Raw genomic sequence first — 24,633 nt, forward strand, 5'->3', positions numbered from 1 at the left:
TCTACTAGTATTCTTTCAAAAAATTACGAAGAAATACAGATAGAGAATTAATTATTCAGATAAACAATACATTGAGTAAGGTCTGGAATATGATCAGTGACCTCTGAAATTTTCAGAGCTATATTCTACATGCTCAACTAATTTGCATGATTTAGAATCCTGCTCCCTCATGATAAAAGACTGCATTTTTATTTGTGCTTTGTGTTTTATGTGAATTATTTGTGCCTGCCTCTTTCCACATTGTATGTAACAAAGTCAGCCTATTAAAAGATACTTGTGAGAATATAGAGCAATAAATTAAGTAGAAAATCAACCCAGGCTCAATCTGATCATTGTGTTTAAGCTTCAAATTTGAATTCTCAGGCAGGACAAATAGAAAAAACATGATATATTAGAAATGTTTCGTTATAGTAAATAATGAAGCATATCGAATCATCACGGAAATAAAATGTAATCAGTACCTGAAAAACATAGTGAGTGTCTCCATGAAAACCTGGAGATATGGGAAATAAAAATTTGCTATAGCTAATGCTAACAAAAGACTATTCATTCTAACCCTCCAGCTTAAGACATATTCCTCTTAAAAATAAAATAATAATAATATAATATAATATAATATAATTAATATGGAATTACTATGCCAAGGTCTTGGATGCAAAAATAATGAAGAGACTTTAGCTCTGTCTATCCAAGGGGAATTTATCAATTAGGAACTAACTAGCTGAATTATACTTGGGACAATATTCCAGAGCTATGGCAGCAGCAGTCAGAGAGTCTTGAACCAACCAAGGGCTGGCTCCTAATGGACTCTGTGCCAGGAAAAAGGGTGACTTCAAGGACTTTATGATAGAAGTTCAGCTTTAGGTCAACTGGGGCGACAGATAATCTCTGTTTTCTGGGAGTACCTCCCCAGCTCTTTGTTCTCCATGCTACTTGGCTCAGCTCTCTAGAGGTCTTCCTTCCCTCCATTATCCTGTACTAAAGAAATCCTTGTTGTTAGTGTCCCAGAAGGAAAAAAGAAATCTCTACAGAGGAAGATAACATTACCCTATCTTTCTAAATATTTTTACAAAGAATCTCATCACCTGTGTCTTCACTCAGAAGCTTTGTATGACAGGGTAGTTGCTGTCTGGAATATTTCCAGTATTGTGGCAGTGCAAGAGAGAGCATGAAAAAGCATTCACTCACTTTAAAAACCTTCTTAAAAGTGGCACACATCAATTCTGCTCATATTTCATCCTTTACTGCAATGCATATGGCCACACCTGGGTTTGATAGAGTTGTGAATCCTGCTGCAGGATGAGGGACCAGAAATTGTAATTAGTAATATAATTTTCAAGTCCCGCCCTACTAAAGATAAAACATTAGTTTCCCTCTCCTTTCTCGGTGCAGAGTACACTCAACCCATCCTCAAGGGAAATATCCAAAATTTCCATCCAATCTGTTCAAAGCCAGGATCTCTGAGTAATTCACAATAGTTTCTATGACAAATCTAGATGTGGCTTTTGAACTGGAGACTCAGGAAATAAAGAAACAAGCTGCCCCCTCAAACTCCCAAAAGTCAGTGGGAAAGCATAGTACCAGTATAGTCTCCTACACTGGAAGACCAATAACATGAGACATACCTGGTACAGAAGTCACTAGTAAATAGCAATTTCAAAAGCAGATGCCACAAGAGACTTTGCATTCTGGGGGTGGGATGTGCTCTGTTTTCTGAGAGTACCTCCCCAACTCTTTCTTCTCCATGCTCAGCTCTCTAGAGGTCTTCCTTTTTTCCATTATCCTTGACCACAACTTGAAAGAGCATTGAAAAATATGCCTTTCTTGAGGGTTGAACTTCTCAGCCAGCTTCCTTCTGGTAGAAATATGGGGGCTGTCCTAGTCTGTCCAGAACACTATAGATTGTATGGCCTATAAACAACAGAAATTAATTTCTCACATTTCTAGAGACTGGAAGCCCAAGGTCAAGACACCAGCAGATTTGGTGTCATGACAACCCACTTCCTGGTTCATAGATGGCTGTCTTATCACTGTATCGTCCTAGAATAGAAGGATCAGGGATCTCTCTGGAGTCTCTTTTATAAGAGCACTAATACCACTTATGAGGTCTCTGTTCCAATCACCTTCAAAACCCCCTCCACCCAATACCATCACATTGGGGATTAGGTTTCAACATATGAATTTTGGGAGGACACAAACATTCAGTGTATAGCAAGCATCTAAGTGGCTTCCTAAGTATCCGTCACAATCTCATTAATTCCAACCTGCTGGCTCTTTATGCAGTACAATTCTCTGAAAAATGTAAGCAGTTTATTATCTATTTTTTCAATCATTTTTTGTTGTTGTTATTTCATGTCCCACAGGAGCATAAGAACAGCTATCTTGTGTTTGTATTTACTGGGAGTAAAATATTTACTGGGAGTATCTTAGTCTATTCAAAAATTTTAACGATCGATGAGACAACCATACTCTTGATTTGATCCTTCCCTTAAGACCGATTTTTAATTACATTTGACATTCAAAGAATTCATCAATTTGATCTTTTAATGTTTGCAGTTGAGAAGCATTTTTTCAACCTACAAGTCCCTGAATTTATAGACTATCTCTATTCTTTTTATTCTTGTTTGCATATCAGACAATATTGTTCTGCTCATGACTCTTTCTTGTTATAAACTTTCAAATGCAGCCAATAGCAGCCAACACATGCTATTAAAAATCTGTTTTTCTATAAAGCACAAAATTATTAGGTACATAATTTGCCTTCTAAGTTAACACAGGCAACAGTTTTGCTAAGTAATTTACCACTATATAACATGGTGACCATTCTTCTAGGCTCCATTATCAATTTCCTTGCAGACTAATGTCTAGCCCATAAACCAAAGCCATATTTTTTAAGTTGTTTGTTACAATAGCACTCAAATCTTGATTTCAATATCTATTTTAATCAGACAGTTCTTATTATGCTGCAGTAATAAACAACTCAAGAATTTCAGTACCTTAAACAATGAATGTTGTGTTTTGTTTTGTTTGTTTTTGTCTCGCGTTGTATGTCCATCACAAGTAGAATGGTGGCTCTCATCCCCATTATTATTGTTTTTATTCTGGGTTGCAGGCTGATAGAAAAGTCACTCTCTGAAACAATACCAATATCCACAGCAAAAGGAAAGAAGAGCATGGTAAAGCATGTACTGACTCTAAAAGCTCCTGCCTAAACATGACACACCTCACTTCTGCTCCCATGTTCACACACACTTGAGTTCAACATGGTAGGTATGTATAACCCTAATGCAGGAAGCAGAGCTAGATGTTGGTGGGAAATGTTAGAATCTATCATTAAAATGTATCAAGTAAAAGGACTATGCTTATTATTACTAAAGGAGAGAAAAGCCAAGCTTGAAAAATTCATTAGCAAACTGGAAAATATGAAAAGTAACACAGGAAATACAAATAGAAGTAGATATGCAGAATTCTATAATTAAAAATGCAACTGAAATTAAGAACTAGAGGGACAGGTCTATGAGCACATCAAGCCAGGCTTAAGACAGAATATGTGAACTGAAAAAAAAAAAATCTATGCAGCATGCTACGTAGAAAGACAAAGATATGGCTTAGAATCATAGAGAATGTTGTGAATTCTCCATTCACAAAACTATATTAAAGGAAACAGTAAATAGTATTCTTCAAGAAGAAATAAAATTATCACATATTGGAGCCTGGCTGGCATGTCTCAGTGGTTGAGCATCGACATATGAACCAGGAATTCACGGTTCAGTTCTGGTCAGGGCACATGCCCTGGTTGCAGGCTCGATCCCCAGTGTGGGGCATGCAGGAAGCAGCTGATAAATGATTTTCTCTCATTATTGATGTTTCTATCTCTTTCTCCCTCTCCCTTCCTCTCTGAAATCAATAAAAAATATTTTTTAAAAATTATCTCATAATGGAAGGTCAGAGATATAGGAATAAATGAAAAGCAAATGAAATGAAAAGTTAAAAAGTTAATCTAAATAAATGTTGACCTGAAAACAGTAACAATAATGCCTTCTCTCTCTCTCTCTCTCTCTCTCTCTCTCTCTCTCTCTCTCTCTCTCTCTCTCTCTCTCTGTAAAAAGAGAAATAAAATACAAAATAGCCACAGTATTTGAGCAAGAGATAAGTGGAGAAAAAGTCTTCTTAGAACCTTACATTTCCTGTGAGGAGAAGAAAAAATTTCAATTAACATTAGACTTTGATAAGTTAGGAATGCATGTTGTAATTTCCAGCCCTAATCAGTCTGGCTCAGTAGATAGAGCATCAGCCTGTGGACTGAATGGTCCTGGGTTAGATTCCAGTCAAGGACACATGCCCAGGTTGTGGGCTTGATCCCCAGTAGGGGGTGTGCAGAAGGCAGCCAATCATTGCTTCTCTCTCATCATGGATGTTGCTGTCTCTCTCTCCTACTCCCTTCCTCTCTCTGAAGTCACTAAATAAATATATATTTTTTAAAAAGAGAAGAATTTAAAATGATATAAAAAACTAAAGAAGATCAACAAGCTTTGAAAAACTGACAAAACAAACTAACTCTACCTCCCCATAAATAAATAAATAAATAAATAAATAAATAATAGAGGAGCTCATACACACACACAGACACAGTGTTAGGAATGAAGAAGGGGCTATCAATATAGATATTGCAGATATTAAAGGGATAAAAATTTAAAAAATTATGAGCAACTTTGTATGAATACGTTTTTAATGTTATTTACTTGCTTGAAATAGCTTTGTGAATTATTACCGAGTACACACACCAAGAAAAAGAACACACCAGCCCCCCACCTCAGGATTCCCCAGTGTGTCCAATACCAAGTATAGCTCTTTCCCTCCAAAGGAACTACTCGCCTGGCTTTTATAGCACTCACTTCCTTGCAGGATATTTCAGGAAAAGAGCCTGAGGAAAATCTTTCAATAAGATAGATTTATGGAGTGGAATGTAACAAGCCAAGACAAAGGACGTGAAGTAGAGAAATAAAGTGATAGTGGAAGCAAGGGTAAATGCTCCAACTACTGTCAGATGGGAGGGGCCAAAGGTCACTAATACCTGTGTAGGAATGGTCCAATTGAAAGAGAAACAAGTAAAGTTGGAGGTTGGTGAATTATCAGAGTGTGAGGAGGCTGAAAGGATTGAGATGCAGAGCTTGAATGAAGGAGATGGAGTCATTGAACTGTTACAAAATGAACTCCCTCCTTTTGGAGGCAAGAGAACATGGGTTAGATGCAGGTAGGTTTCCGAACCTATGAGAAGATGAAGAACTTCCTAGCTGATAATTTCAATATTTAAGTGAAATGATAGTCGCAGTTAAGAGTAGGGATGAAAATATAGGAAGGGAAAATGAGAAGTTTGTGCAGAAAGGAAAAGGAACAAAAAAGTTAACTCAAACAATGAGAAAGCAATTTACAAGACAAATCCAGTTGAGTTGTCAGTCAGGTTTGAGTGCCCCCTTGGAGTTTTATATGATTTATTTGAAGGGAAACCAATCTGCCTGGCTGGAATTCTTTCCTCCTGCAACATTCATCTGTCTGTATGTAAGCACAGAACTCATGGTTGGATAATTGAGTCATCACAGCCTGGGGTTTTACCAGGGGGGACAAAAATGACAGAAGAGAGAGAAGAAAGTTAAGGAGATTGCAAGAAGCAATAATAATGATAAGCCATGGACTCTGAGTTGCACAAGGAAGAATGTGAAAACAGGAGGGGATGCTAGATAGTAAGAAAATGTTGGGTTAGATTAATTGAAGAGAATTGATTGATAAGAAATTTTGAAGTAAGATTACTTGAGCCACGAGCTGTTAGGAAAAGAGGTAGTTGCAGAATTGGAGTAAATTTCAAAGGCAGTACAGTTTATACAAGTGACAAGTTTCAGGTTGGGCTGTGGGACTGGAAGTCTGAGGGGGAAGGGGAGGAAAGAATATTGGAGAAATCTTCGTCAAGGAACCGAGAGGCCCACATGTTGGTTGGGACATGTACCGGGATGTCCAAGTCAACGGAAAGGATGGCATGAGTTCGGAAGAAGGGAAAGCTTATATATCAGGGAAATTATTAATGAGTAAGGATGAGAGGCCTGACTACTTATTTCCCAGGTTGCATCAGGCTGACTGTGTATCTTGGCTAAAGGCGCTAATTGTTCAAGGAAGCCAATCCTACATGAGTCTCTCATTCTGGATTTTGATAACAACTCCCTCCTGCCTCCCTTGAGGTGCCCGCTGTTATTGGTTCCAGGATCCCGCAGTATTCCCTGTGGTTCCTCTACATTCTACTTGTACCTTGTAAATGTTCCTTTTTCAAAACCCTCTTTGAATTTTCCTACTTTGAGTGTGCCATCTGTTTCCTTGCTGAGATTCTGACTGATACCATGTTAGAATCTAATGGTGTGAGCATGGAGTTTTGAAGGAAAAAGAAAAAAAAAAGCCTAATGATCCAGAAGTGGTAATGATGATTAAAAAAATCACTACCCCACCATGTGGCTCAGAAGTATATCATGGGTGAGAGAGAAGTATATCATGTCTCCAATTGGAGGATACAAGGAAAGCAATGTCCTTAGGGACATGCTAGGCATCTGTTAGGGCCCATGAGTGTCAAGAAGGCAAAGAAAGATTTGTGGATGGAGAGCAAGATGGAAAGAAATAAAGGAAGACTGTCAGATTTACTAGATCCTAAAGATCTATGACCATAGACCTATTCAGCTGCTAACATGCACTATTCATCAAGACAATGGAAGAATGATCCCAGAGGCAATTCAGAGATCTTCAGGACTACTCCTCAGTTTCAACAGGCAAGACGGAAGTCACCTGTTTTGACCCACACCCAGCAGAATAGCAGAGGCAGGACCTCTGCCCCTGGGAGACTGAAAGACTGAACAATGAACCAAAGAGGATTCTTCTTGAGCTTTAAGATCATACCTCAAAATAATAAAAGCCATATATGAAAAACCCACAGCCAACATCATACTCAATGGGCAAAAACTAAAACCATTTCCCCTAAGAACAGGAACAAGACAGGAATGCCCACTCTCACCACTCCTGTTCGACATAGTACTGGAAGTATTAGCTATTGCAATTAAACAAGAAGAAGAAATAAAAGGCATCCAAATTGGAAAAGAAGTAAAGCTGTCCTTACTTGCAGATGACATGATATTGTACATAAAAAACCCGAAAGACTCCATCAAAAAACTTAATAGACTTAATAAATGAATTCGGCAATGTAGCAGGATACAAAATTAACGCCAAGAAATCTATGGCATTTCTATACACCAATAGTGAACTTACAGAAAGAGAGACTAAAAAAGCAATCCCATTTACCATTGCACCAAAAAAATTAAGATACCTCGGAATAAACTTAACTAAGGATGTAAAAGACCTATACGCGGAAAACTACAGGACACTGAAAAAAGAGATAGAGGAAGACGTAAACAGATGGAAGGACATACCATGTTCATAGATTGGTAGAATCAACATTATTAAAATGTCCATACTACCCAAAGCAATCTATAGATTCAATGCACTCCCTATTAAAATACCAATGGCATATTTCACAGACCTAGAAAGAACTCTCCAAAAATTCATCTGGAATAAAAAAAGATCCCAAATAGCCACAGCAATCCTGAGAAAGAAGAACAAAGTAGGTGGGATCTCCATACCAGATTTCAAGCTATATTACAAGGCCACTGTTCTCAAAACAGCCTGGTACTGGCACAAGAACAGACATATAGATCAATGAAATAGAATAGAGAATCCAGATATCGACCCAAACCACTATGCTCAATTAATATTTGACAAAGGAGGCATGAACATACAATGGAGTCAAGACAGTCTCTTTAATAAATGGTGTTGGAAAAATTGGACAGATACATGCAAAAAAAAGAAACTAGACCACCAACTACCACAATTTACTCCAATTCTGCAACTACCTCTTTTCCTAACGGCTCGTGGCTCAAATAAACTTACACCATACACAAAAATAAACTCAAATCGGATAAAGGACTTAAGCATAAGACGGGAAACCATAAAAATACTAGAGGAATCCACAGGCAGAGAAATCTCAGACATATGCCAAAGCAATTTCTTCACTGATACTGCTCCTAGGGCAATGGAAGCTAAAGAGAAAATAAACAAATGGGACTACATCAAAATAAAAAGCTTTTGCACAGCAAAAGAAACCATCAACAAAACAACAAGAAAGCCCACTATATGGGAGAACATATTTGCAAATGTTATCACTGATAAAGGTTTAATCTCCAACATCTACAGGGAACTTATACAACTTAATAAAAGGAAGATAAATGATCCAATAAAAAAAAATGGGCAACGGACCTAAATAGAATCTTTTCGAAAGAAGACAGAAGGATGGCCAAGAGACATATGAAAACATGCTCAAAGTCACTAATTATCCGAGAGATGCAAATCAAAACAACAATGTGGTACCATCTCACACCTGTCAGAATGGCAATCATCAACAAATCAACAAACGACAAGTGCTAGTAAAGATGTGGAGAAAAAGGAACCCTTGTGCACTGCTGGTGGGAATGCAGACTGGTGCAGCCACTGTGGAGAACAGCATGGAGTTTCCTCAAAAAAAACTAAAAATGGAACTCCCATTTGACCCAGTGATCCCACTTCTAGGAATATATCCCAAGAAACTAGAAACACCAATCAGAAAGGATATATGCACCCCTATGTTCATAGCAGCACAATTCTCCATAGCTAAGATCTGGAAACAGCCTAAGTGCCCATCAGCAGATGAGTGGATTAGAAAGCTATGGTACATCTACACAATGGAATACTACACTGGGGTAAAAAAAGAAGGAATTCTTACCATTTGCAACAGCATGGATGGACCTGGAGAGCATTATGTTAAGTGAAATAAGACAGGCAATGAAAGAAAAATACCACATGATCTCAGTCATTTATGGAAAATAAAGAACATTATAACCTGATAAACAGAAAGATAGATACAGAGGCAGTAAAGCACCGAACAGACTGTCAAATTAAAGGGGGAAGGCTGGGGAGTGTTGGGGAGGCGGGGGGAAGAGATCAACCAAAGGACTTGTATGCATGCATATAAGCACAACCAATGGACACAAGACACTGGGGGGGGGGGGCGGGGGCGATGAGAGCATGCAACAGGAAGTAGGGGAGGCTGGGGGAAGGTCAATGGGGAAAAAAAAGGAGATATATGTACTACTATATATAATACTTTAAACAATAAAAAAATAAAAGAAAAAAGAAAAGAAAGAAAAAAAAAGATCTGATGATGTTTACTTCCTCGGGACTCATCACCTTTCCCTGCTTTCCTATTTCTCCCTTTTGGGTTGGGGATATTGATCCCGAGTCTGTCCAGTCATTGTATTTTGGAACTATTTGACTTACCTGGTTTCACAGTTCACAGCTGGAGATGAATTTTGCCTCAGGATGAGTCATAACTTGAGTCTTATCCATTTCTGATTTAGATAATAATTAGACTTTGGACTTTAAACTTTAGTGTTGATGCTGAAACAAGTTAAGACTTTTGGGACTATTGAGATGAAATTAATGTATTTTGCATGGGAGGATAACATAAATTTGGGGGGGGGGGGGCCAGAAACAAAATGTATGGGTTGAATGTTTGAGTCACTCCAAAATTCATGTGCAAGTCCTAATCCCCAATGTGATGGTATTTGGAGGTGCAGCCTTTGGGAGGTAATTAGGTTTCGGTGAGGTTATGAAGGTGGAGCCCCCATGACAGGATTAGTGTTCTTATAAGAGGAAGATACCAGAGCTCATTCTCTTCATTGTGAGGACACAGCGAGAAGGCAGCTGTCCACAGCCAGGAAGAGAGCTCCCACCAGGAACAAATCTTCCAGCACCTTGATCTTGGACTTCCCAGCCTCCAGAACTATAAGAAATGAGTGCTAGTTGTGTAAGCCACACAGTGTATGGTATCTTGTTATAACATTCTGAGCTGACTATGACAGAAGAGAGGTGGCGAATCACAGAGCAGGAAATCTAGCGGGAAGTCACATGAATGGAGGGGAAGGTTGCAGATTGGGACAGATTAGTGGTCTACAGAGAACATAAAGGAGATTTCAGGTGATAGTAAATGTTTGCAGTGGTTTAGACTTGGGGGTAACTGAAGCAAACAGGGAGTCAAGGCACACAGGTTTAGAAACAAATGGGTTTGAGGTTCTAGTATTTCATTATGGCCCCAAATATTTCAATTGCTGATATTGCAATTGGTCACTAAGGTCATAAGCAGACTTTTTTGGCAGGCCATAGGGCAAAGTCACTCTTGTAAACTTTGGTCAGTGGTCCAGCTTCATGAAGGACACTATTCTCAGAATGCAAAGATTTGGCAAGTTGATACAAAACTTTGTTAAGATAGCAGCTACTGGAATGTGTTTAAAAACTGATGAAACAGAGATCAAGACAAAGCAAGGGGTTGAAGACACAGAATAGCGTTATCAATGAAGAGAAGTCTCCGAAGGAGATGGATCCTGAGAGTGGGTGTTGGAACTGGCCTCTTTCATTATGACAGGAAGGAGGTCTTTTGCTTAAATGCCACAAGGATCTGTTGAGAATGGGATGTAATTTACTAAGCATACTAATTATTCACAATGAATTAATAATGATGCGCTGAAGAAACAAGCTCTGGGCTGGGCAGGTCTGTATCTTCCTCAGTGTATTACTTGTTCCCGGTTTGACTTGGGCTGTCTGCTTCTTTCTTTTTGGCCACCAGGAATGTTACCAGTGGTTCATACCTGTGAGCAGAGCTGTGCAAGGCTGCATGTCTTTCATGTATGTGAACACTCAAGGTGAAAAATAGGGGTCAAAATTTTTTTGGTTGGAAGAAGAAAAAGATGGATAGAACTATCTCTACCAGATCACCCCCACTACTTGTCTTCTCTCAAGAAAAAGCACTACCAATTAGTAGAGTTGAACCTAGATCACCAATATGTAAGGTCCAAGAGTCTGTGGGCTATATTTTCACACCTGAGGCAGGTAGTTCAAGTGCCTGTGTGTCACATATGTATGTGTAATGAATGATGGTGACTCAGCTCATTGGAAAGAAGTGTCTGAGTGGAGGAGCGAAGCCAGACAGCAGCCAGGGATTGCATCAGACTTCCAGGTAAGCAGGTCATTCAGGGAGGAGATGTTGAGGTTGGGAAGCTCAAGCCCAATTTTTGGAGACAAAGGAGACGGGATTGGGGCAGCTGGTCAGCCTGTGTTTCAACAGTGACACCATGTGGCAGCAACAGCTACAGGGCCAGCAGAGACCATTAGACTTCTGGTTTTCTCTCTGACACTATTTAGTATTGAATATCTAAAATGATTGACATTTCAACTGAGAAAGCCCCTCATAGTCTCGCACCTATCCCATGTGTGCGTACGCATGCGGGCTCTGGGCAGGGGAGTTAATAGGAGTAAAATGCCAGGGGCAAGGAAAGAAGACCTTCAATGATGGGAGAGGAATTACTAGTATATTCCTCTTTAATTTAAGGAATAAGAGACATAATTACTTTTACTATTGGTGAAACAGGTTACTACAGCTGTAAGACAGGACTTCTTTTGTAATATTCATGATATTCAGCAGCCCCTCTGGAGTTACACAGTAAAATCGCATTAAGTCAGAACAAGTACAAACACTACAGAGAAAAAAGCATGGATTTTGGTGAGGCCGACTTGGATTCAAATCACAGTTCTTCTATTGATCAGCTGTGTGAACGTGGACACATTTCTTAAATCATCTGCACTTCAGTTTCCATATCTACTAATGCAGATGAGGCATAGAGTCAGTGTGATCGTTGGCATCATTGTAAATTTCAGAATCTTTTCTCTCCTTCTCAGGACATTTTGATTTAATGTTTTGACTGTCAGCATAAGAATAAATAACTATTCAAGATCAAAACTGGTCACATCTCTGAATTGCTTATAATAATGATAAGTTTGGATTAAACCGCATGAGAGGAAAATGACTAAAAATATATAAATTAACATTAGGAAATATTAGTCAGTCATTAAAAATGAAGCCTTCAGTGAATTTCAATGACATTAGAGACTGTTGACAGATTAACACCACGTGAAAAAAAGAGTACCTAAAGCCACATGTTATATGTAATTTAACCAGAATTATGTTTTTATATATATTAGTCACATATGCATATATGCATCAATGTGGAATTCATACAGGTATTGAAATAGATGTGACAGAGATGCAAAAATTTTAACAATGTATCCTTCATGATTTTTCTTTTCTTTTTTTTATTTAATAAATCTTTATTGTTCCGATTATTACAATTGTTCCTCTTTTTTCCCCCCATAGCTCCCTCCACCCGGTTCCCACCCCACCCTCTGCCCTTACCTCCCCCCCACTGTTCTCATTCATAGGTGTACAATTTTTGTCCAGTCTCTTCCCGCACCCCCATACCCCTTTACCCCTGAGAATTGTCAGTCCACTCCCTTTCTATGCCCCTGATTCTATTATATTTTTATTTTATGCTCAATCCCTCCACTACCACACCATACCCTTGAGCTGTCTGCCTACTCTTCGTCTATGAGTCCATCTCTATTTTGGTTGGTAGTTCAGTTTGTTCATTAAACTCCACAAATACTACTCTGCCATAAAAAGAAATAAAATTTTACCCTTTGCAACATCATAGATGAATGTGGAGAACATTATGCCAAGTGAAATAAGCCAGTCAGAGAAGTAAAAGTACCTTACAATTTTTTAAATTAATTTTAGGTGGCATATTCTGATTTTATCTTCATTAAGTGTAGCCCTTTAAAAATTAGATTAAGTAATAGCACTACTTTATGACTTTCTCGATGTAAATTCAGCTATCATCCTATGAGATTAGGGCTTCATCTTCTCTTTCTCATGCTCCAACCTTAGATAAATGTATGGAAGAAGAGGTTGAATCTATGAAAAGAGGAAGGAAGGGAGGAGGGAGAGAAGGCAGGCTTTTCAGTCCTCTTGGCTACATTCTGGTTGTTATTGGCGTATTTTGGGGTGGCATATTCTGTTCCCCTTCAATGTAAAGAATACTCTTCTACAACTCTACAATTGTTCTTGGATAATCTTGATTAACTCCTGGAGAAAACAAAGAAAAGAAAAAATATTCTGAGATATCATAATCTTTTATAAAGATATTGTAATAATCATTTTTAATATAAACATTTATGCTAAACATAAAGTAGTGACACCACATTAATATAAATATCTATAATAACAGGAAAAACCACTACAAGTAAAATAAAGCACTTATTATACCATAAAATATTTCAAGGTCTAAATATGAGTCTGCAAACTATGGCCCAAGAATAAAATTTGGCAGTCAGTCTGTTTTGTAGAGCCCGCAAGCTAAGAATTAGTTTTTATAGTTTTAAAAGTTTTTAAGAGGAAAAAGGAAGAATATGAGACCATGTGTATCCTTCAAAGCCTAAAATATTCACTATCTGACCCTCTAAGCAAAAAGTTTGATGACTACCCTTATAAAGGGTAATGTTACTAAGCAGTAATTATCTTCTAAAGCAAATGTTATATATTTCAGAAACATGGAGGGAGAGCTTGAATTTAGCTTGTTTGAAGTGGTTGCACTGGTAATGATCTTGTTTCTGTAAGTTTAAATTGTTATTTCATGCTGTGAGAATCAAATAGTGCAACTATTACATTAGTTCTCCAGAGGTAAGACATGATTTCTGAGAAAGAGGTATGTACTCTAATTAAAAGAAAAGTTATGGCAAGAAAAGAAAATATCTATAGTACTATCTAAAGTTAGTGTAACAATTATGTTCCAGTGGACTGTCTGAACAGTCAGTGGGTTAATACTCATATATTTGGAATTTAACTATCTCCCAAAATATGTCAATATATGACAACAACTTGCACAATTCAGCCTGCATGCTGACATCTGCAAGTCTCTGCTTCCCACAAGCTGCCCACACAACTCTTCTCACCACCTCACTTAACCTTTTTGCAGTAGTCCACAATGTTCATCCCTTCCTCCTTCCCAAAATACTCTCTTGCTTTGTCATCACGACTCCACACAACCCTAGCTTCCCTCCTATTTGTCAGTCTTTCTCAGACCCGGTAACCATGTTCTCTTCCTGTACTTGGCCTCCAGGCATTAGAATCCACCATCATCTGCTCCCTGCCTGCTCTTCTTTCTTGTCCTGGGGGATCTGATCCAGCATATTCTGATGCCTCCCACCTCTCTGTCCTGGTCCAATTCACTCTTCTCAGCTTTGAATCTACTAACTCTGCTAACTCTCATATCTAGGTCAAATATGAGTCTGCTTGGTGTTTCTTTTTCTTAACAAGAAACTAGTAACAATCTCTTGTTTTTGGTTGACCTCATATAATCTTGTCTTTCTTCACGACTAGTAATTTTTTTATTATATGTCCAACATTGTGTATAAATAAGTTCAGATGGTGTTATACTCTACCAGAGAAGATCCTCCTTTCCTATGTTAGGTATATTATAGGGTAAAATATTGATCACTTCAGTCGCATCAAGAATTGGGGTGGGTTGGAGCTGGATTTCAGTTTTGGTAAGACTCCAAATAGATTTGACTTCATCCAAATGTTATATGGTAGTCCTCCTGACTTTATGTTGAGAGCCAGTTCTGTACTCTAGAAGTTTTTAGATCACCTCTTTAGCCTTCCATTCCACAGACTTCAAAAGTTGATAAATACATTGAATAGCATAGCAGCTCTCTGTTGCCTCTTACATGGTCTTTCACATGGCCCAGACTCAGCAAATGTGTTTGAGCCACACACACCCCACCCCGCCTTGTTTCTAATATGTCAATCCAGACCAGTATTACTGCTAAAAGCTTTGCTGAGTTTCTGCTCCCAGAAGAGGTCTCTACCTGGACCAAGTCCAATCCTCAGCCCATATCCCCAAGCAACAAGACTCTACAGAGGAAAAAAGTCTCTGGCACATATTATCGAAACTTGCAATGGTTCTCCCTGCCTAATGCATTTAACAAATGCACTTGAAAACTTGGAAAAATACTAGTTGCCATTAAAAGCATCCTATTATTTCATATTATTTTAGGGAAACCATATTTTGTGAGTATGTTATGAAAAATATAAAAACCGGAGATATACATAAATAAATCAACAAACATGTTAGTGAGGATGTACACTGTTGGTGAAAATGCAGATATGTGCAGCCACTATGGAAAGCGCTAGGGGAGTTCCTCAAAAATTAAAAATAGGACTGCCTTATAACCCAGCAATTCCACTTCTGGATATATATCTGAAGAAACCCAAAATACTAATTTGAAAGGATATGTGTACCCCTATGTTCATTGCAGCATTTACAATAGCCAAGCTATGGAAGCAACCCAAGTTCCCATCAATAGCCAAGTGGATAAAAATGTTGTGGTGCATATATAGAATAGAATATTACTCAGCCATAAAAAAAAAAAAAAGAATGAAATCTTAGCATTTACAACACCATGGATGGACTTAGAGGGTATAATGCCAAGTGAAATAAGTCAGACAGAGAAAAACAAATGTAATATAATTTCACTTATATGTGGAATCTAAAGAACAAAATAAATGAACAAACAAAATTAAAATAGACTCATATATGCAAAGAACAGACTGATGATTGCCAGAGGGGAGGGGGATGGGGGGCTGGGTGAAAAAGGTGAATGGATTAAGAAGTACAAATTAGCAGCTACAAAATAGTCATGGGGATGTAAAGCAAAGCATAGGGAATAGAGTCAATAATATCGTAATAACTATGTATAGTGCCAAGTGGGTACTGGAAATATCAGGGGGAACACTTGTAAAGTATATGATTGTCTAACCACCATGATGTACACCTGAAACTAATACAAAATAATATTGAATGTAAACTGTAATTGAAAAATAAAATTTAAAAATATCATAGAGGCCAAAACCGGTTTGGCTCAGTGGGTGGAGCGTCGGCCTGCGGACTCAAGGGTCCCAGGTTCGGATCCGTTCGGGGGCATGTGCCTTGGTTGCGGGCACATCCCCTGTGGAAGGTGTGCAGGAGGCAGCTGATCGATGTTTCTCTCTCGTCGATGTTTCTGACTCTCTGTCCCTCTCTCTTCCTCTCTGTAGAAAATCAATAAAATATATTTTTAAAAATAAATAAATAAATAAATAAAAATATCATAGAGATTTATACATTTCAATTCATCAACTCAAGATTTAATATGGCAAAGAAATATTAGGAAAGATTAGAATTGTTGTTTATCTTTCTATGGTAAAAGGTAAATGTTTTGAGTTATATAATCTACCTTCATTTCTGTTGTACTGTCATTTCATTCATTCCTTGGCCTGTGTCACTCAGTTGGTTGGGAGTCATCCCGAGCACCCAACCTGCTCGATTCACGGGCAGCGCACATGCCTGGGTTGTGGGCTTGATCCCCATATGGGGCGCACAGGAGGCAGCCGATCTATGTTCACATCAATGATTCTCTCTCCCTCTTCACATCAATGATTCTCTACCCTCTCTAAAAATCAATTAAAATTATTTTTTAAATAAAAAATAACCATTTCAAGACCTGTAAATAAAGAGTCACATGCATCTAGTGACCACTTGAAACGTGGCTAATGCAGATTGAGATGTGCTAGAAGTGTGACATACCCACCAGGCTCCAAAAATTCAACCTGAAAAGAGAATACAAAATATCTCAGCAATCATATTTATAATATTGGTTATAAGTTGAAAATATCTTTTAATATATGGGGTTACATAAAATATATTATTAAATTATTTTTCACCTCTTTATTTTATTTTTGTTAATGTGACTACTAGATTATTTAAGTAATTTCATTACTTATTTAAGTAAGTTTGCATATTTGTTGGACAGCATTGCTTGAAGAACACCAAGAAAAACATTTTAAACATAAAAAATAGGAAAATGGCCTGGCCTGCATGGCTCAGTGGTTGAGTGTCGACCTATGAACCAGGAGGTCACGGTTTAATTTTCAGTCAGGGCACATTCCCAGGTTGTGTGCTCAATCCCCAGTGTGATGCGTGTAGGAGGCAGCCAATCAATGATTCTCTCTTATCATTGACATTTCTATCTCTCTCTCCTTCTCCCTTCCTCTCTGAAATCAATTTTTAAAATATTTTTTAAAAATAAGAGAATGCTGGACTTCATGAGCACAGCAGGTGGGCTGCATGGAGGAGGCAGCAGGCACAGCTCAGGCAATGTGGAATGGCAGCATCTATGTGTCCTTTCTGCTTCATGGAGAGGACCTGTCTGTCAGATTATATCTGGCCAAACTGTAGATCTGGTTTTATACAAGACCGTCCAAAAGGAACCAGGAATGCATTGATTTCATCTCTGTCCAGCCCCTTGGACCAGAGCAGACAACCATTTGAGTACATGGATCAACACTGCCCAAGCTGCTTTTGCATCTTTGATGACAGCCTGAAGATGCCCAAGTCCATGTCTGAAGTGCAGCCCCAAGATGACAGGAATCCCAAGGACCCAGAGAGCCAGCTTGAGAGGGAGGCCCAGTCCCAACTCATACCATCTACTCCAAATTCAGCCTTCTGCAACAGCTTTCAAAGGATTTCTGCATCCACAATTCTCCTTTTATTTCTAATCTATATTCTATACTTTCAACATAATAATTTTCTTAATCTTAACAACTCTGCCTAAAAATTTTTATTGCCTCTTCCTTACAGTATATGCTATATGCAGCACAATAACACAAAAGCCATATGCTAAATATTCCTTTTGAGAAATTTTATGTGTGGATAGAATGGCTAACCCTTCAGACTTTGCACAGCAAATGCTGAAAAAAGAATAGATTTTGCAGTACTTTAAACTTGATGTTAGCCATTGCTGAGGTGTTACCTGCAGCTGCAAGGGTTCAAAGAATCTGGAAAAGGGGCTGCACGTAAATGAATAATACTAGACATGAAATATGAATTTGGAAGGCATTTTGGGGGAGCCAGAGGAGGCTTAGTTCTAGTAACTGAGCTCCCTGAGTCTCTGGACCCTAGCTTTTTATTAACACATTTTTCCCTATAGCAAAGTAGATATACATATCAAAGGTAAGGTTTGGTAAACAGTAGATTATCAGGTTGGGGGAACTGCCCTCAGCTGTCTGGCAGCAGGCAATAATATATGCAGATCTTCAGGTTTAGGGAAATGTTTTCAGCTATTCCAGCAGCAGGTAATATGATTCAGCCCTGCTGAAGCCCCAAGGTTCATCAACCTTTTGATGAACTTCTTGCATTTATGACCTGCTGGAATTAGGCTCCAGCAAGCCATGATACTAGGAAGTAGTAAATTGTAGTTTTGGTCATCACCAGAAAGTTTACCAACTTTCTCCTTCTATCTATTGTGATAAATCTATGGGTGCAGAATAAGTTAGTTATTTTTTGTCTGCCCTTGTAGACTGTGAAATTTCAGAGAGTGGTAATCCATGTTTTATATATCATTGTATCTCCAGAGTCTAGCATGTCAGTGCCAAAGTACTTGAAAAATGTAGCTCAGTGGATAGAGCGTCGGCCGCGGACTCAAGGGTCCCAGGTTCGATTCCGGTCAAGGGCATGTGCCTTGGTTGCGGGCACATCCCCAGCAGGAGGCAGCTGATCGATGTTTCTCTCTCATCGATGTTTCTAACTCTCTATCCCTCTCCCTTCCTCTCTGTAAAAAGTCAATAAAATATATTTAAAAATTAAAAAAATGTAGCAAACTGATGAGTGAGTGAATAAATGAATGAATTGATTAATGTCATTCACTTAGTATTTACTTAGCTATCACTTGGAAGAGAGGCAGTAAAGTAAAATGGAGCAGGACTCCAAGGAAAGCATCAACTGCCAACTTCAAGCATGGTTACTATTGGCAAAGTGATAGATGGGAATGGTCAAAGGACAAAATCCAGAAACCCACTTCATTTTTCAAGCCATGTCTGAGCTGAGTTTAATAAGAACCTTATCTCACTACGTGCATCCTCACAACCCACTAGAATAATACTGCTTAAATTTTCACAAACTGTATCAGAAAGATGCATTCTTGTAATTTTAAATGTTTTCCTTTTTTCCACCAGTAGTTTACTCTAGAAAAATGGATGAAGGTCAGCAGTGCAGTTCATAAAGTATTTCCATCGTTGTCTAAAGCAAGTCACACGATCATGCTTAACTTCAAGTTAGATGCCCTTTTTCTGGGCATCTAACTTGAAGTTAAGCATGATCGTGTGACTTGCTTTAGACAACGATGGGTGTGACTTGCATCAGAACCTTTAAGTGCTACTGTGCACTTGCCACAACTCTTTTCCCCATTGGCACAGTAATCAGCAATGTTCCATACAGTGACCAGGACCTGGAATGGGGATGATAAAGAGCAGAGCTCCCAAACAAACCATGGTGGACATGTAAGTGATAAATAATCTTTTTTATTTTAGACTTCTGAGATTTTGAGGTTGTTTGTGGCATAAATTAGACTCTCTTGATTAATGTCATACTAAAGAAAATAATAGAATTTTTAAAGAAAAACATGGATTTTTTTTTTCTTTCTAGATAGGTAAACATTTTTTAGTCCAATAGCCCCTAGCGGAATCAATTTCAAGTTTCACTATTCACCTACTGAATGATCTAGAATAAGTTACTTAAACACTCTGTGCCTATTTCCACAATAATAGTAGCTAACTTCAAAAATTACCATGAAAATGATGTGTATTTCATATTTATAAGCAATACCTTATACAGCATAAGTGTGATATGTGTGAAAGTGATTGTTATCATTTTTAGAATTAGTGTACTAAATATTCACCTGGAGTTCCATCATCTCAATTCACTTCAGAGGTATCCAGTCAAAGACCACATCTCAGAATATAACCCTGTGAATGACTTGACAATTAAGAGCTACAGAACATGGAAATACAAAATTAAACTAACGAACAAGTAACAATAACAACAAAACAAAAGCACAAACTCTTGGGAGATGGCAGGAGAATTCACCAAGAAGCAACAACATTAAACATAGAGTTTTTGGTATATTAGACTTACACAACTTCAACACTGAACAAAATATCTTAAGAATTCTTTATATGTTGATTCTAACATTTTCTACCCACTTGGTAGTCTGGCCTTTTCTACAGCTGAAGCATTAATTAATACCTCTATGTAAGGGAAGAGATTGACCTTCTCCTACATGGTCTTATAATAGCTCCTGGGTAAGACTGAAAGTTGCAGAACTATATGTCCAAACTGGGATATTGGGGGGAACTCTAGACTTTTGCACAGGATTGTCACCTGTACAAGGAAATAAAAAAACTCTGAATTTCACATTCCTTTTATGTGGAGGATAACATGACAAAAAAAAAAATCTGAAGGGACAGGAAGGGAAAGGGGAAAGAGTGCACTCAACTTAACTCGTGAGAATGGAGGATTAAGCTCATAGTAGAACAAGAATTAACACTAAACTCATAATTATTTATTTTAAGCATTCTTTTATTACTTTGAAATAAAAATAGACTTAGGAAACTATGTGGCCTTATAAGTTTAGATTAGCAACAGCTAGTAAAGGAAAAAATTATTATCAAATTGATATCTCCAGTGATTATAATTGGGGTTATCAATTATTTTCAGTATTCCAGAAATCCTATTGTCAATCATAGATAGGCCATGGTAAGATTTCTGTCTGAGCAAGACAAGTCACTCCTTTGCTCTGAAATGGAATTAGAGCCCAAGACTTTGGAATAAGAAAGATCTTGGGTCAGAACCCAGTTTCACAATTTCTATGCCACTTTGGGCAAGTTATATAGTTTTTTCACCTGTAAAATTGGTACATTTGTACTTATTTAATAAGGTGTTGGAAAAGATTAAAGGAGATAATATGTAAAGTGTCTAGTAGGTAATTCACTTTTGATCACATAGTAGGAAATTTTAGAATCTGTGGAGAAAATAATAATAAAGGATTCTGAGTGATAAAAATACTGAGAATCATTCAGTTAGTTAAGTCCGTCCCCAGCATACTTGGAACTACCTCAGGAGCTTCTAGAGTCTGGACATGGAGAATGTAGGCCACACCTATGCCAGAGCAAAGCAACTAGGAAAGCTGTGTTTTTATCTGTCTTATATGCTCATGCAATGCATGTGGTTTATAGGATTTTTCTGAATATCAGTAAACGGTTCTGCTGCTATTGAAAAAAATGTTTGACAACCAAATATAAAATATATATTTGATGTTACCCAAACTAGTTTTTTCATTTAATGATGTCACCTTGGCTTGGCATCATTTCACCTCTTTCTTAATCTCCAGGTGGAAATATTTATTTGGGGATTTTGGAATCTTGCACTAAAAAGTCAAAAAACAAATACTTGTACCATCACAAAAAGGCATTTTTATTAATTCAGTATCATATTTGCATTTTCTCAAGGCTTTGTCACCATAAATTACTGAGTTCCCAATGTATTCTAGCAAAGGTAATCTAATGACAATTATTGCATGGGGATCCTGATCAAATATGGTGATGGGAAAAACCACTAAGAGATAACCTTTGTCACTGGCTGACTATGCTGTAACAAAGAATTATCACCATGCCTATAAATAACTTGATTTATTCTTAGCTAACTATTTTATAAATCGATACTGAGGTCTTGAGCAGAAACCACACACTATTTATTCTTGTTGCTCAAGCCACATATCAGTCTTCACCAAGGATGAGACCAGATGTACCCTAAGAGGGGAGAAAAGCATTACACACGTTGGCTGTGGTTTCTAGGACTGGGGCTTTATCAAGGTCTGTACTTAAGACTATCCAGGAATCAGAATTTTTTCTCTAGCATTATTTCTGTTTTGCTTTGTTTTTTTTATTTCTCTGGCTTACATTCTAGTGAGGCGTTCCCAAACTCAATAATAAGCATAACACATAACAACCCTTGCTGTTTTAAATGACAGAATTCAAACCCAAGCAATCTTGGCTTTAGAATCCATACACCTAACCATTATTCCTTATAGACTCAAGTGGCACCTTATAGGCAAAAAGGGAAAAAAGAAGAAATGTAGTTCTAACTCACAGGCCTATGACTAGCCCAAACAAAGGGATTGTCACATTATCCAGGCAGACCTGAGGGAGTCACACACAGGGACTTAGGGTCTAGTCTCAGACTAAAAGAAATGCCCCTTTCCTGGGCAAGTTTCTCTGCATGTGTCTCACTCAAGAACCTCAAAGGAAAGAGTAATACATCTAAGGCAAACATGTATTCCTTTCCCTCCCAGCCTAATGCCGTCTTGAACTCATTCCACTCATTCTCTAGATAGATCCTGAGGTATAGGATATGAAAAGGTGTAGGCAAGGGTCAGTTGACGTCCATGCCTAGTCCAGGAGACAGCAGCATGGGAAGCAAAAGAAACACAGGCAAAGCAAAACCGGCTTTAAAATAATAGGACACCAAGACTTGGACTTGTTTCTGACTTCTGAGAGGAAGCTCCTTTGCTGTGGGAGGAGTTGCGGAAAACAGGACAGAACGTGCATGAGTCCAGTCACCAACATACTGAAATCCGGTCTTCAAAGCTAACAGATGGCCTCAGCCAAAAGCCCTTGAGTGTGTGCTTGAAGCGCACATTGTCAGGAGTGCTGGCAGATAAAATGTTTCCTGAGCACTGACAACTTTCTATGTGGCAAGCCGTGCTCTGAAAGTCACTTGCTAAAAAGAAAGTTAAGGAAGGTGGTGAAACATTCCTAACTATCCGAGAGTTTCCTGGCAGAAAGTGGAAGACAAGCAAAAAAGAACTCGACGGGCTAGATTCAAATAAAGGAGGTGCGCAAGTTGTGGAAATCAAAGAATTTAATACATACAAATACCAGAATTTGAAAGATGGGGCCAAAAAAAAACCCCTATGTTTCTAACTATTCTCTTACTTTTAGGAAAGACTGGTATTTTGGTTTTTGTTTTGTTTGTTTGCTTATTTTATTTGGACTTGGAATTTTCCTGAGAAGACTCTCTGATTTCTTTGTAAATGTGTCAGAGCTCCTCTCAACCTCGAACAGTCACCGGAGGGCTCAGAGGTTTTATCTTTGTTTGTAGATATGGTTGCACAAATTGCTGCATCTATATATATAAAACCCTAATATACAAATAGAATGAACGGCAGAACAACCGAACAACCGATCACTATGACAGGCGGAACATGGTGGACATCAGCAGCAGGTGGCAGAATGTGGAACATGGTGGGCGTTGGCTGCAGTGGGATGGTGGAGCAGGTGAGTGTGGATGCCAGACCAAAGCAGGGTGCCAGTTGCTGTCATCGAGGTGAGCCTCTGGTGGTTATTGAAAATTCTTTGCTCCCGCGCACTGCTCTGCTGCCGGTGCTGGCCCCACTTGCATCCATTGCCGGCACCGGAGCCACTGCTCACACCCGCTGCCAGTGCCCAGTGCTGGCCCCGATCACTCAGTGCCGTCAGTGGGTGTGAGCGGCGACTGCCAGCCCCGATCTCCCCGAGGGCTTCTCCACCTCCCCTTGCTCCTGAGGGGTGATCGGGGCAGCAGCCGCCGCTCACACCTGCTGGCAGCGCTGACCCCGCTCACACCCACTACTGGCACCAGCCCCAATTGCTCCACACCATCAGCAGGTGTGAGCAGGGCCAGCGCCATCCATGTGTGAGAGCAGCAGCAGCAGGAACAGGGCTGCCGGCAGAGAGGGGCCCAGGGGCCGCTGTGGGAGGGGCTGGGCAGGGACAGAGGATAGGCCGAGACCCACCCTGTGCCCACCGCAGCCTCGTGGCCCATATTTCCTTTCAAGGTGCACGAATTTGTGCACTGGGCCCCTAGTTAAGATATATTTTTCTTTTGCCCAAAGTAAAACTCAACTACTGAAGTACACTCAGGAGATCACTGTATACATAAATCAGAATTGTTGATGAGATAAACAAAAATCCAGCACATGTTTGATATAAACTTTTTCACCATGAACTAAACACAGAATTCCATCACTCTAAACATGTGGAAAAGCATTAAGCTAATACATCTTCTGTGTTGTCATTCTTTACACACTTTAGATGTCAGTGGAGGTCGCTTGACTCTGAGATTTTGATTACTTCATCCCTCCCAGAGGTACTTAGTAGGAGTCCATTCAAATACTCACCTTTGACTGAAGTTCCTTCCTACCTGAACTTGCCTCTTGTGGCTGTTCTCTTATCCCTGTGCTGACCCACATATATAACACAACCTCTTTTCTCTTACTTTCCCCCCCCAAAAAAAATCCAAGCAGTGCTTTATAGATGAAGTAGTTTGCTAAAGAAGGGAGGGCAAAAGAAGGGCTTGTGGTGCAGGAATGCAATCAAGTTGAAATTGGGTATGAAACATTCCTGTTGTCAAAGTTACCTGTTCTTCGGATTATGCATCAGCTACTTTCTGGGTAGGCTGGGCCTCCAACCAGGCTGTGGCTTCCTGCCCCTCTGACCACTTCCATCCCCATGCTACTCCCCTCTCTTTCTGTCTTCTGTGCGCCCTAACTTTTATAAAATAAACCCTTTTATTTTCTAGTAATACCCAAAAGCTAAAATAAATTTGGGAAATGCTGCCTTATCATTCCAAAATATTTTTAAAACTTTAAAACAATTCAAATACTTTCTGCTCCTCTTACCTGGAAATTCAAATGAAGTCATTTTTCACCCAC

This window comes from Eptesicus fuscus, chromosome 8 (genome assembly GCF_027574615.1).
Source record: "Eptesicus fuscus isolate TK198812 chromosome 8, DD_ASM_mEF_20220401, whole genome shotgun sequence".
NCBI lineage: Eukaryota > Metazoa > Chordata > Mammalia > Chiroptera > Vespertilionidae > Eptesicus > Eptesicus fuscus.